General features: G+C 37.9%; 1 pseudogene; it reads right to left on the minus strand.

Moving 5' to 3' along the window:
• Positions 1–3,416: 3,416 nt before the first annotated feature.
• On the minus strand, positions 3,417–4,280 carry LOC103253781 (annotated as a pseudogene).
• Between the last annotated feature and the right edge of the window lie 11,806 nt (positions 4,281–16,086).

The raw sequence follows: 16,086 nt of genomic DNA on the forward strand, positions 1-16,086 counted from the left end.
AAGAAAGACTAATTTCTTTTTTATGATTAAAATTTGATAATCAATTCATTACAAAACTACTAATTATGAACAAATAAAATATTATTATAATGCTTATTATACAGTTACAAATTTTATTGTCCCAATTATTTTCTCTGTCATTATATTCCACTGATTTCTATTTAGCCTAGAAAGGCAAATTTCTTAGTAAGATAAGTAATCACACATTTTTGCTAAGTTACATATATGCAAATATAATATAAAAACTAAAACATACCCCTACTGGGAATATATCTGAAGGAATTCAAATCCCTCTATGAAAAACCCCCTACTGGAAATATACCTGAAGGAATTCAAATCACTCTATCAAAAACATACCTGCACATGTATGTTTATCACAGCATTGTTCACAGTAGCAAGAACATGGAACCAACCACACTGCCCATCAAAAGAGGACTGATAAAAAAATGTGGCATATATACACGATGAAATACTAAACAGTCATAACGAAGGACAAAATTATGAAATTCACAGCAACTTGGATGGACTTAGAGTCTATAATACTGAGTGATTTATCACAAAAACAAAGAACTTAGTACCTCATGTTCTCACTCATAAGAAGACCTTGAACAATTATCATAATACTATAAGAAGGGAATTGGCAGTAGTGGGAAACTGCCAGGACAGGAGGGATCGGGATTGGCAGTAGTAGGAAACTGCCATTGGGGGACACACGTCATCCACAAGGGTACCTATATAATGAATATTTGTATACCTAGCCCTGAATTGTACCCCACATCTTTAAAATAAATAATTTTAAAAAAAACAACCTGTCAGGTTAGCAGATTCCTGGCATGGCTTGAATGGGTGCTGACCAGGCCCATCAGCCTATTGCCTTCCAGAGACCAGACTCAAATGGTAAGGGCTAGTAGGAAGCCCCAGAACAGAGCCTGAGATGAACTGGCTTTTCCCCAAATTGCCCTCCTCCAAAATGGAGGCTGATCTGACTCCTCTGAGGGGCAATTTTTAACATTCGTCACTTGCTTTTCACACACTGTGACACAGGAAGCCAGACAGCAAAGAATGACTAGGCTGACTCTTTTTCACATTTGTGGACCCTGTTTAGATTTGGACGAGTTACTTCTCTGGTGAAGGGAGTTGAGGGGAGGTAGGAATGGCATTTCTGTGGAGAATGGCAGACAGGCAGGCAGGTTCACCTGGGAAGGCCCATAAAGCTGGGACTTCTTGCAGAAGAAGCAAAATCCCTACTGCCATGCCACCCTGGGTTTGGTCATGGGTCACACTCTAAGCACTTGGTCAAGCTTGTTAGGAGGGGGTGACACATGCTTTTCCTCCACCCGGAAAAACATGGAGATTCGAGGCGGTGGAAGCAGAAAGGGTCCTGCGAACTCAATCAGCTCAAAGCCTCTTATTGTTTATCTAGACAGCAAAGCTAGGCTAGATGCAGATGGCAAAAGATTCGGTCAAGGGCTAACCTTTTGACTGGGCTCAGAAGAGATACCCTACCTGCAATAACAGGATGGCAGCCTAGGCCAGAGTCTGGAGCTGAAAGTGGGTTGTCATTGAGTCTGAGTTCCCACCTTCTCTCAGGAAACAGTGCTCCTGCTAGCACCTAGGGCCCTCACCTTTACCAGAAATGGGACCCCACAAACACCAGAGAACATCACTGGGGAAATGAGTGCATGAGCTCTGGGGACTCTGTTCCACTTCTGTAATGCCCAAGAGAAGGAGAAGGCCTCACAGCCTTAGGACAAGGACGGAAGGTGGTACCACATGCTAGAGAAATATGCAAGCTGACCAGCTGTCCCTCAGAACACCACGCTGGGGCTAAACCACTTGGTTTTCTCAAAACTGGTTAGTTCCTGAGGTTGGACTTAGTGTGAGGAAACCGGAAGGACTAACCAGCATGAGTCCTGACTAGGTGGTGTCCCTGTACCTGAAGTGATTGACAATACTCTGTCACGTCTGCCTCCGGGGAAAACAGAGATGGGGACAGGAATACTCTCCCACCGAAGAAGAGAGGGAGCAAGGGAAGAACCTCACCCTGGCTTGAAGAAGGTCATGATTAAGGTAATGACATATGGGGCTACCTTCAGGGAGGCCCCTGTGCTCCCAAATATAGCAGCGCTTTCTTTTCTCTTTCCCACCCCTGGGAAACTTCCATTTGTGATTTTTAAAAAATCATCCACTATTAGGAACCTTTGAAAGTAACAGACACCTGGAGTGCGGGTGTGCATAGGGCCCACTCACACCTGTCAGCAAAGGCAGAAAGCACGCGCATCAGGTTGGCATGCAAGTGACAAGAACACCCACGCCCTCTCAGTCCCAGTACTAGCAGGAGTTCTGAGGCCCTGGAGAGGAAAACCGACAGCCAAGAAGGGTGAGGGTTGCAACAGACAGAACTTGGCACAGGACAGGCCGGGGAAGACTCAACAGGAAAGAGCCCTTGTACCAGCACCAGCAGAGAATCCCTGAAAAGCAGTGTGGAGACGATCTCAAGCCCAGCTGACCTAAAGGCATGGGGAACAGAACATTCTCACTTGGAGGATTTACTCTTCTCTGCACCCCCAACACCTCTAGTCACCTCAGGCCTGGGACTGCAGCTCTGTCAGAAACAAACCAGGTCCCACACTCCATGTTTAGAAAGAGAATTTTTAAACTGACCAAAGAGAACAGAAATCAGTTATCTGCCCTCTTACAGGATCAGGAAGAGACCGCCTTCCCCGCAGGCTCAAGATGTGGCTAGATGATGAGGAAGGCGGGCCCAGCTCCCAGCCCTGGAAACACACAGAAAAGACCCACACAGGCACTCGACTAGAGGCAAGTACAGGCTCTGGACTATAGGACCTGGTGGCCACTGGGGTACTGGCCTCAACACGAGTTGTCATTTTCCCAGAAATGCCATATTTTTGTCTGCAGCAACTGGCTGGAGGAAGATTTCAGAAAGGTGTGTACCCAAGGTGTCCAAAGGCAGCTGCTGATCCCTCCTTTTTCCCTGTTATGGGCCTTAACACTGAGGAAAGGCATGGTTTGGCAATTAGCCCTCAATAGTCTTCATCCCCATATAGCTCAGTGGCTCTTAGGATGACAGGAGAAGAGATGAACTTGGGAATAGTCTTGACCTTTCAGCTTTCCCCCCACTGGAACACTGTATGCTGGGGCTACAGCTCACAGCAATGCACGCGCATGCGCATGTGCACTCACACACACGCACACCCACACTCACTCATCTCATGAACTCAGCAACCCAGGGCAGGCAGTACTGGGTATTGTGGGTCTGGTATTTGGCCAGCCATCATCCAAATTGTCCTAAAGTTCTTTCCAATTGCTTTTCACGATTCCAGGCCCCACTAGGTGAGATACTCAGATTCTGCTCTGCCAGACTGGGTCATAAAAACACATTGTGGGAAAGTCCCCTACTCGGATGGCCATTGCTTGGAAGCAGGGAAGGCTAAGAGGCCAGTAGCTGCCTGAGGTTGGTACAGTTGTCGTCTACTCCACTCACCTACTCAAAGATTGGGATGAAGTTCAGCAACTCAATACCCACCATGTCATCAAACCAGGACTGTGTGGGCATTGCATTCTCTAGGTAGAAGATGTAGGAAATGGGCACTGCATTCTCTGGGTGGAAGATGTAGAAGGCAGGTGAGTTGTCCAGGATGATCTTATTCCTCAGTTCCCTTCCCAGGTGTCTGAGGTTCTTGACATAGCAAGCCCTGGTGGAACACACAGGACTCCTGGAAAAGTTGGGCCATAACCCCACAGTAGTCCAACAGATCCATAACAGGGTTGGCATACTTTGACAGACTGGCAGTGAAGAATTTCCCATTCATCTCAAGAGCTTCTCCACATAAGGCCTTTTGAACAGGTACACCTCGTGCAAGGTCCCCTCGATCTGTGCAGATACTATGAAGTTGGCATTGTTGATTGCCTTAAAGGAGCTATGCAAGAGGGTTTCATCCAGGTCAATGACCACACAGAATCTTCTTTAATTTTCTTCTGCCACCTCTGGGAGCAGGCATGTACCCGGGCTCATAAAACTGATTCTAGAGACGCTGCAGCAGCTCCTACTTAGCAGTACTGTTGGCTTCCTCCTTGTACACCACGAGGTCAGTAGAGGAGCCTGACTGGCCAACATGCTGGACATGAAAAGAGCAGCAAAGGGCCTTGAAGATGTTATGACCACAAGGCTTCTTAGAAGAGGACTTGAAGACATAGCCTTTCTTGGTAAGCACCAGAGTATCTTTCCTCCATGCCTTGATGATGGAGCTGTGTTTCATCGAACAATCCCGCTGGCCTGGGCTGGCTGGGCAGGAGGTTGGGAGTGATGCAGGCTAGGCTGGACGGGGGATCCTGGGTGGGGGCCACTTAGGCTCTGATACTCTGACTCCCGCAGATGCTTACAACCCCCTTTTTGTTTTCTCCCTGAGCAGTGCAGGAAGGCAGCCTGTACGGAGGTCAGCTGACCCTGGCAGCACCTCTCCTAGGTACGCCCACCCTGAACCACAGGCAGCTGCTCTGGGCCCCTCAGTTTGGGTCCAACATCACTCATACTATTTCTAAAAATATTTCCAGCTCTGTACATGGATACATATGCTAGTCTTATTTACATTGAAATTTATCAATCAAAGTAGAGCAGACATTCATTTTCTTCTTTCTTCTGTTACCACATGCCATGAAGACAAAGAAACTCGTTTTTTTTTCTTTCACTAATGCTAAATGTTTGCAACTGATCTAATGCATCTTTTCTGTTCAATGAATGTAAAACCTTTTATCTCTAAGCTAAAAGTTCTGAAAATCAAGGGAAAGAAATAGATTATTGCTGAGACTTTAGTCCTATCATCTTTCTGAGCACTTGGATAATACTGCATACATTTCCTATTCATTTTTGAAAATCCACCTTTTATTCATCCCAAAGCTCAATATTTTCATCTCCTCTAAAATGAAGGCTTTATGGATAAATCTGAATTGTGCTAAATATAACACCATGAAGGTCCATCATTTGTACTGCTGTTTAATATTTCATCAATTAGCAGTTATTTTTAAGATTGACTACTTGTTATTTAGTATGCTTCCCGTTTCTTTTCACATTCAGGTGCTGAGATATTGCCATGTAAGTTTTTCATTTATTGGTTGATTTTGAACAGTGTGCAAGAAAGAAAAAAAATGTTGAAACAGGAGTTTTAACAAGCTCTTCTCTCTCTTCACAAACCTGATTAAACTGCTGATGTTAAAATAAAAGGACAGAAAAAGTCTCCAGGAAATCCAGTTAGCAGTTGACAGCTCATTGCCTATTTCTCATGAGCATGTTCTGAAACTTCTTTTCCAGCACATGAAATAACTTTTTTGGCTTCACTTTCTTTGATCAGGTCTAGGAGTTTTATAACTTCAAATCGACCACACTTTTACTTCTTTCCCTCAGCCTTACTTCTTTTCTGGCCTATTTTATCCACTATTATAAGTCAATAGTTACCCTATCAAATTGAATTATTCCAACACGTAGTTTTTCAATAAAGAGGGGGCTATGTGTTTTATTTGTTTCTCCTCAATCTTTTCTGTCTCAACATACATTTGGAGAGGTCAACTATAATATATTCAGTTGTTGATTAATCATAAAAAGTACTATCTATTGAATGATTGACTTTGTTATTTTTCCTACATCTGAAAAGGAGCAATAATATTATATTTCAGTTGCTTTACTAATGTGATTACATATTTATAAGATGTGATCAAAACATCTATTTAAAACTCAATTTATATTGAGTCCAAAATGTAATATCTGAAAATGCTTATTTTATATTTCTCAAAGTAGCAAGAATTAAAGAAACTAACATTGTGGAGTGTAAACAAACACCACAAAAGATTTTTGAATGAGACAAAAGTTTGATTAAAAAAATGTAGTACATATACACAATGAAATATTATGCATCCATAAAGAAGGACAAATATATGGACTTTGCAGCAACTTGGATGTATTTGGAGTCTATCATACTCAGTGATTTATCACAGAAACAAAGAACTGAGTTCCATATGTTCTCACGCATAAGCTGACCTTGAACAATTACAATGCTACTAGAAAGCAATTGACAGTAGTGGAAGACTGTCAGGGGAGGAGGGGTGGGATTGGCAGTTGAGGGAAACAGTTAGGGGAGGGAGGGGCATACTTTGTCAACAGGGGTACCTGCATGGTCGGTGTTTGTCTACCTGGCCATGAATTGTAGCCCACATCTCTATAATAAATAATAATTTAAAAAATTAAATTAAATTAAAAAGTTTGAGCATGGGTTAGAAAAATAAGATATCAATAAATCGTAAAATTAATGGATAATTTCTAACATCTGTAAGAAAGATACCAACACTTTCCTATTTGTCAGTTTCCCAGATTTTGTACAAAGTATCTCAACAACTTGGGTATAGTTAATAATCTATTTACTTGTCTGATTTCATCTGTAGGCAGTAAATTTGATGAGGGGCTGCATTTGATCTTTGTGTCCACAACACACAGTACAGTGTGTGTGTGTGTCATAGTGAAAGCTCAATAAACATTAATAGTATGAAAAACTGTAAAGACCATTGCTCTAAAAATGCTGGAGGCCTACTGAATAACAAATAAGTAACCAGACTTAAAAGTAACTCCTGAAAGAAGTATTAAACAGCAACGCAAATAATAAATCATTCGTGGTACTTAGTATAAGTGCTTAGTATAAGTAACACTGCCTCCTTACCATCAATACCCTTATTCATTCTGGTCCTTTTTCATTCTGACAAATGTAGTTTTATGAAGTGACAATAAATATATTAAAAATATATGACTTTAAGACACAAAATTATACCCCATGTTTCCAACCAAAGGCATTGCTAGCAACCATCTGTTAAAGATGAGTTCAAAAAAATAATTAGATTTCTGATCACAACAGAATAACTGGTACTATATTAGCCTCCCCACCATAAACAACCATAAATTTGGGTAAAATATATATGACAACAGTTTTCAGACTTTGAGTAACAGCCAGCTCTCTGCTTGAAGACAATAAATATCCCAAATGTAGGGCAGAGGATGGAAATTCAAGCAGAGCATACAAGTCCTATTGAATTGAGGAGGCAGAAATGAGAGTACAAGGAAGCTTAAGTGACTGGAACCTGCAGGGCAAGGTACTGAAGACAAAGGATTCATGCAGAGGGAAGTCACCCAAAATTCTGAGGAAAGGTACTGTATGATTTCTTGGCTGGCCTCTGCAAGTGCTGGATGAGAACGCCTGATGCTTACTAGAAAGCAGCTGCTATGAGATTAAGGAGCTGCTATGAGATTGAGGGAAACAAACAAACAATCCAGAGATCCTTAAGGTCAGTCAGTACGGAAAAATATTGGAAATCTGACCTAGCTCAAGTATAAAGTTCTCATTAACACTTCAAGAATACAGTCAAGACACCAGAAAGTCTGTGCCTTAAAATTAAGAACTACACTGTGACTGACTCTAGATCTATCCTAATGAAAACAAAAATAAACCCTGCCAAAACTCTCAGGGGATACAAAGTTTGGAAATTGAGTTTCACTAAGTAAGAAAAGCTTGTAAAACACTGTAAAATGTTGTAGGTCTTACCCACTAAAGTGTAAACTTAATTTAATACAAGTTTTAACTGATTGGTCAGTAGTTAAAAAGAAATAAACACTTTTCAGATAAAGATAACACAATCTAAACTGTTTAAAATATGTCATCAACAATATCAAGTATAGTTTTTTAAAATAATAAACATTCAAAGAAATAGGAAAATGTGACAAGCAGTTTAAGGGGAAAAAGTCATTAAAAACTGACTGATGAACAAGGCTTTGGATTTGACAGAAAAAAGACTTTAAAGCAGCTGTTATCAAAAACGTTCAAATAACTAAAGTGAAAAGATAATTAAAGGAAGCCTGGTGTGGTAGCTCACTCCTGTAATTATAGCAATTTGAATGGCCGAGGCAAGAGAACCGCTTGAGCCTAGAAGTTCGAGACCAGCCTAGGCAAGGTAGCCAAACCTTGTCTCTACCAAAAAAAAAAATTAAAAAATTAAATTAAATTAAAAAATTAGCCAGACGTAGTGGCCTGTGCTGGTAGTCCCAGCTACTTGGGAGACTGAAGTGGAAGGATCACATGAGCTCAGAAGATCAAGGCTGCCGTGAGCTGTGATCATGTCACTGCACTCCAGCCTGGGCAACAGAGTGAGATTCTGACTCAAAATCATCATCATCATTATCATCATCATAATCAAAGGAAAACATGACCTTAAAGAGTGAAGGAATAAGTGAAAGTATAGATAAGCGAAAGCATAAAAAGTGAAAGTATAAACAATGGAATTTCTGCAAGAGAAAAAAATAATAACTGAAATAAATAATAAACTACATGAACTTAACATCAGATTGAAGATGGCAGAATAATAAGTTAGTGAGTTTGAGGATAGAACAATTGATGTTATCCAATCTGAAATATAAAGACAAAAGATTGATAAAAATGTGCAAAACCTTAGAGACCTGTGGGATAATATTGAAATATACACCATATTTATCATTGGAGTCCCAGAAATAGATGAAGCTTGTAATAGCATAGAAAAAAATGAAAAGTAATGGTTAAAATTTCCCAAATATGATGGAAACTATTGACGCATGAATCCAGTTTCCTACAAAATATAAACAACCAAAAATAAGCCAAAGAGGTTTACATCTTAATTAAAATACTGAAGCAAAAATGAAGAGAAAGTTGTTGAATGCAACCATAGTATAAAATGCCATCATTATACACCAGAAACAATTGTAACAATGGATGCTGGTATCACATCATGAACCATGTAGGCCAGAAAACTGAAATCTTTAAGATGAAAACAGCATCTGTAATGTACATAAAGGGAAAAAAACCCATCTACATGAAAGAAAAATATTCTTCAAGAATAAGGATAAAATATATTTTCAGATAAATAGCACTGATAGAATTTTATTAGCAGACATGCAATAAAATGAATGCTAAAAGATTCTCATCAGGCTAAAAGGAAAGGATACCAGATGAATCTACAAAAAAGAAATAAGAATATTATGAATTATAAATGAGTGGGTGTTTGAGGGGGAACCACCCAAGACAGAATTTATTTATAAAAAATGTATTCTTACATCTTTAATCTTCAGTCATCTTCAAAGTACTCTCCATTTGATGCAATATATCTATGGAATGCTTTTTCCACTGCTCAAAGCAGTTTTTAAACTCATCCATTTTTATGCATTTTAGTGCTTCTGCTGTTTTTTGTTTATTTTTGCCTTTTCCACATCGGCAAAACATTTTCCTTTAAGGACTTTTTTTTCATCCGGGGAAACAAACAAAAAGTCACTTGGGGTGAGATTGGGTGAATAGGGAGGTTGGGGCATGGGGGGCATGCTGTTTTTTGGTCAAAAACTGCTGAACACTCAGCATGGTGTGGGTAGGTGTGTTATAAACCACCCATCATGAAATGGGCAAATGCAATGAGAGAATCTCACAAAAGAAAAAATTAAAGAAAGGAAGAAAGAAGGAAAGAAAGAGAAAGAGGGATGAAGGGAGGAAGAAAAGGAGCGAGAAATCAAGAGAAAGAAAGAAAGAAAGAAAGAAAGAAAGAAAGAAAGAAAGAAAGAAAGAAAGAAAGAATTCCCCAAAGCCAAACACAGCTTCAAGAAAATTCACGCAAGTCAAACACAGTTTCTCACAACAATGCTAGCTGGCACAGCAATGCTGATGAGTACCTAGAACACTTACTTAGTGACTTGGACTCCAAAAAATAATTCTGTTTTTGGAAGGGTTCCACACTCATATATTTGTAAAGTGTGAAGAGGGAAGTGAGATAGGTCAAGTGTTAATTGAGAAGTGGGAAGTGATAATATGAAGGGTCAGATAAGAAGAGTTGTGATATTGAATGCAAATAAACTTTGATAAGTCAAAGATACATTTTGTTACCCTTAAGGCAATAATGCAAAAGTGTAAATGATAAATTATTCGTCTTGAAAATTTGAAAAGTTTTGTTTCTCAAAAGACACAGTTAAGGAAATGAACAGACAAGCTACCTATTAGGAGAAAATATTTACAATACATTTACCTGAGTATAAACTTTAATTATTCCGAATGCATTAAGAACTCTTGTAATTCAAAAGTAAAATAAATAATCCAACTAGAAAATGGACAAAATATTTGAGCACTTTGTGAATGGTCAAAAAGCACACGTGTGTTTTAACATTATCACTCATCCAGAAACATCAAATTCTTTAAAAAGTCATCTAATATCACTTCTTAACTATTGAATTGCCTAAAATAAGAAACAGTGACAACACCAGATATTTTCAAAGATGAGAGCAACTGGATTATTCATATATGCTGGTTAGAGTGTAAAACAGTGCAATCACCTTGGAAAACAGTTTGGTAGTTTTATATGAATTTAAATATACACTTACATAACGACTTAGCCATTCCACTCCTAGGCACTTATCCAAAAGAAACAAAGATATATGTCTACACAAAGATTTTTAAATGAATGTTCATGGCAGCTTTATTCATAATAGCAAAATACTTGGAAACAATTCAAATGTCTATCAATGAGTGAATGAATAAATTAGTTGCATGTTCTTATAATGGAATACTGCTCAGTGCTACAAAGAAGCAACACAAATAAATTGCAAAATACTTTTCTTAAGTGAAGAAGCCAGGCACAATAGTACCTACTGTGTGATTCTATTTTTATGAAATTTAGAAGTGGCAGATTTAATCTATAGTTGATAAGAATCAGTGGTTGCATAAGATGAAGGAGTGGAGGAATATTCACAATAAAGTGTATAAGGGAAACTTCTGGATAATGGAAATGGTCTATATTATAATTTTGTGATATTACATGGTGTATATATTAGTCTAAATTCATTAAACTATGTACATATACTTATGTGCAAGTCATACATCAACTTTAGCAGAACAGTTTCTGAGCAGTTAAGGTGATTGGAGCGGAAGAATAGGAAAAGCGAAAAGGGAAATGAATCTAGGTAAACACTGCTGTGTTTACTCTTCTCCATACCTTTAAGGTCACAGAAAAAGAATAAAAAATTAGAACTTTGGAGACATAGATAAAGATGGAAAGACAAAACACTCCTTTCAAAAATGAGTTCTTTAAAAGGCTGACTACAGAGATATGAGAAGTTACTGTCTCAACATATATGTACACATAGTTCAAGGATGACATTAAGTATAAGCAGGTAGTTGGACTGCCTTCTGTAGCTCAGCAAAAAAAAGGAAGAGCAAAATATGGAACCACTTAAAAACTGCTGGAAGTATGTATACAGAAACTGTGATTCTATAGAGATAAGGGAAGGACTATAAGAGAGGCTAGAAAGTGAGAGAGAGTGCCTTTGGGAAAGATTCCTTTTGTGCTTTAGTGATTTACCCCCATTTTCACTTCATTTTGCCTTTGACCCTACAGTGCTGGACTCTGCCATTGTGGTATCCTGAAGAAGCTCTCAAGCTAAATTGCTTAATACAAGAAAACACTGCCTTTGATCTCCCTGAGCCATTCAGCTTCCAATTGATTGCTCCTTGCCCCATCTACTTATAGGAACAATCTCATCTTTGTGACTCCAAATTTATTTCTATTCTTAGTATAACAATAGCTCACTCTCTTTCCATCCACATTGGCACTGCTCAAATCCTTGCTCTTTCACTCAAGCTATTATAATATGATAGCCTCACAACTGGATCCATTTTAACCCCACTCACTTTGATCATCTATCTTCCACATTCCTACTGCAAGAATGAACTCCATAATACGTGAGCCGAGCACAGAGGGCCTCATGCTCAGAAAGGCCCTGCCCTTAGGGCTTACTATTCTAGATTTTCTGTCTTAAATTTAAAAAATGATTTTATATTTAAAATTGTGATTTTTAGATTAAGTCAGAAGGGACGTGCACCAGAAGCTCAGAGTCTTTGATCACATGCAACCTCAACTCTTACCACCCTTCCAGAACAAGTTCAGTTCTTGATCACTTTTTTAGCCTCTAGTACCCTGTACCCTGATTATTCTCCCTGCATGGACTCTGTTGCCCCTTGCCCACAGCAGGGACTTGGGCGAAAGTGTGGCAAGAGTTAAAGTTAGACATGCATGCTAAAATTACATCCTTTGTGTGGGGCAAAGTGGCAGTAACAATCTCCACCCCAGACTGGCAGTATCAAAGAATGCCTAGTATGAGTGTTAGCCTGAGTCTGCACATTGGTGGGAGTGAGTCTCGTGCCCATCCACCTCCTCAATTCAAGTACCAATCACATCCCAATGCAAAGGTTAAAATGTCTTTGACAGTCGCTCATCTGTTGTGGGTTGGTAAGATACCTAAGAGAACTTCCTCAGATCCTCTTTTTTCCAGGATGCAGTACACAGGTCTAGTGGCTGATGTGAGGGACAGTCCCGCAGCAATCAGACCTGCAAGTGTATATGAGCATACTTCATATAGTGGGACAAAATCTCTAGGTACCCTTGAGAGTGTGCACTCACCTCTCTAGTTTCTCAGTGCCCAGGAACAGTAACTCTGCTAGCTCCAGGTCTCAGGGTACTCTCTCTTTCTCTTTCCAACATTTTTGAGGCTGGATTGTGTGGTTTTTTTTTCTTCTGGCCAGCTCTAGTCGTCCTCCAAGGACAAATCATGAAGTACTAATTGTGTAATTTCAGTGATTTTTGTATCAAGTTAAGTGTTTTGCATTTAAAACTAGCATTGCACAATATGAAGGAGAAAGGCAAAACTCATACTAGAAATTTAAATTTTTAATTTCTCTTTAGTTACAGTAGTATTCAATAGCAGATATGAAACATCATAGCACGTTAAAAGAGAGATTGCACAAAAAAGAAAATGTCTTGTATATACCTTTAAATACATGTTTTCTTCTATTTTATTTTTTTGTCAATATTTTTTATTTTGATATTGTGGGGTACAGTTAAGGGTTAGGTATACAAATATGCTTCATTCAGGCCCCCTTGTTGATAACAGGTGTCTCCCCATCTCCAGAAAGATGTTTACTACAATTAGTCCCATCCCCCCCATAGTTTCCCACCACTGTCAGTCATTTTCTTATGTTAGTGCATTGGATGATCAAGGTCCACTATATGAGTGAGAATATGTGATACTCAGATCTGTCATACTTTTCTTTGAGAACAAAAGTAAATAGATTATGTATTTCCCCTGGTCAAGCACCTTCTACAGCTCACCACTACTTACAGAATAAGGTAGGAAAAAAATCACTTTTTCAAGCCTTATTATACTAGTCAAGAAAAAAAGTCTTATGTATTATTACCTGAACTCATGTTCCTGCTTGCATGTCTTCTTATGCCCATATTCTTCTTATTTCCACTATTAAGAATCTAGTTATTCATCAAAGTTTCACAAATTTAGCCTTTTACCTCACCCCTAGATTAAAGTGACCTCTTTGTCTTCTGGACATGCATAAAAAGTTCTATGATTGGACTATTCGAGCAGAAAGACCCTCAAAGATCATCTGGTCAAGTGACTCTCAACATTGGCCACGCATTAGAATAACTGAGAGACATTCAAAATACCAATGCCCTAAACCTCCTTCTGATCAATTAAACAAAATCTCTGGGACAGAGGCATTGGGGTTTTTGTAATATTCCAAGATTATTCTTTTGTGCAACCAGAGTTGACGTGCAACTCCTGTTTTTTACAGATGAGCATATTGACAATGAGAGTTGAAGTGACTTATTTAATATCAAATAACTTTTTGGAGACTTGTAAGATTAGATCCTAGAGCCCTCGCTTTTTACACTTCATTATATATTGTCCATTCTATATTTTTCCACTTATTTACTATGGGATATCATTAATCACGACCTCCCATGTACATATATATCTTGTCTCCAAAACTAGATCGTGAACAATATAAAGGAAATAGTAATGAATCTGTTTTCTGTATCTCCTTCTTTGTTTATGATGCAAGTTCTCAGAATATATTTGTGGATTGAATTTTCTTGTTGCTCAGTTGTTTTTAGCCAAACATTTCTGACATTGAACAACAGCCATCTTGTTTATCAGAAGTCATAAATCTTTGGTGATCCTAAAATGTTATCGTTTTTAACCAAGTAATAAAAATGGAAGAAGGTTGAATTTTGGTGAATGTCCTAGTGGTTGATTTGGGCAACAGTTCACCACTGTCCAAGACTATCATTGACTTCTTGCTAAGCTTTCAATCTATGCGCTTTTTTAAAGGTTAAAATGTTATATTCAATTTCCTTACTGGAGAAATGGAGATAAGGCCATTGCCATTTTCATTTCCTTTATTATATAAAAATTATCTCTGCATAGACTGAGTGACTTTTAGTTGATTCTATGATGAAGAGACGTATTGTAGTTTTTAAGCCTGAAATAGTGTAAAGTAAGCATTAAGTGATCTTTTTTGGTGTGCTAATAAATTATAAAAGAATTTTGACTGGCCAAGTAATTTAATTCCAACTAAGATATACAGGAAAAATCCCAAATGTCAACTGTTCATTATAAGCTTTGAAAAAATATATGCTCATACTCAGACATGGATGTCTTCTTTTTTTATTTTTAGATCAGTTTTTCCAATATTTTATAAACTCTCTTCACCTGTACAAAGACTCTTCTTTACCTAATCCTGACTGACTTTTACAACACATCTTAAAAATTTTTTTAAAAATCACTCTCTAGAATTATGAATTTATAAATGCTAACTTGTGGACAATTTGGTGCCCTGCGACCATAACAAAACTTACAACCAACAACTCAACTGCATGGTTGAGGATGATAAAACAAAACAAAACAAAGCAAAAATACAACCATAATCAATTAATCACCTCCACACCTTTAACAAAATGCACTCAGTGTTTGGTGTAAAAATGAGAAATGACAGAATTGCTTCTTCTGGGACGAATCCCAAAAGATCAATTCTTATATCATAAACACTTAATCAGCTCCATAATCTATGTGCACAATTTTTATGAAATTTTAATTATGCTTATCTTTGCTCACTGACCCGACAGTCATATATTGTAGCCTCTAATTCTTGGCTCTAATAACCAAAGCAAAATAGAGCTATGAAGGTGAGACTGATAAGTAAAATGCTCTAAAATGTGCCCTTGATTTAAAAATACCACTTTGTATATTACTTAATTCAGAAGGTCTTCCTAATCTTCACAGCCAGACAAAACTCTCTCTGTACTTCAGTTTAATGCACTTTATGCACCTGACATGCATGTCTTACGTCAACAACTAAACAATAATCTTATAATCTGACTCTATGTTCAAATCACCTGAGAATTCCCCTTACTTGTCCTCACTTTAATAAATAATATTTCAACAAATGGATCAACCTTGATGAATAATATTTCAAAAAATAGTTAAACAGAAATGTATTCTGAAGTTGGTTACATATTAGTAGTCAAGATAATGCAAATTAAAGTAACAATGAGATACTATTATGATGGTCAAAAAATAATGATATCTTTTTTTGGTGTCAATGCAAGAAAAGAACACTGATAAATTGCTGTTCAAATGTAAATTACATAATCTGGAAACAATTTTGTAATACAATTTTGTAAAACAATTTATAAACACAATTTTGCAATATCTCTTAAAATTAAAAGTACATGTGCTCTTTAGCTTAACAATCCCATTTCAGGAAATTGATCTTATAGGAATAAAGTAACCAAATTGTAGAGGAATACCTCGGAGATATGGGTTCAGTTCCAGACCACTACAATAAAGCAAATATCACAATAAAGTAAGTCCAGACCACTACAGTAAAGCAAATATCACAATAAACCATAATTTTGGTTTTCCAGTACATATGAAAGTTATGTTTACACTATACTGTAGTCTATTAAGTGTGCAATGGCCTTATGTCTAAAAATGATATGTACTTTAATTTTATCTTTTATTTTTTTATTTTTTATTTTTTTGAGTTGTAGTCTCACTCTGTCGCCCAGACTGGAGTGCTTCCTCTTCCTCTTCTTCTTCTTCTTCTTCTTCGTCTTCGTCTTCGTCTTCGTCTTCGTCTTTGTCTTCTTTTCCCTACTTTTCTTCCTTCTTCT

The sequence above is a fragment of the Carlito syrichta genome, unplaced genomic scaffold, assembly GCF_000164805.1.
Source record: "Carlito syrichta isolate Samal-C Ts95f unplaced genomic scaffold, Tarsius_syrichta-2.0.1 Scaffold68279, whole genome shotgun sequence".
Taxonomy (NCBI): domain Eukaryota; kingdom Metazoa; phylum Chordata; class Mammalia; order Primates; family Tarsiidae; genus Carlito; species Carlito syrichta.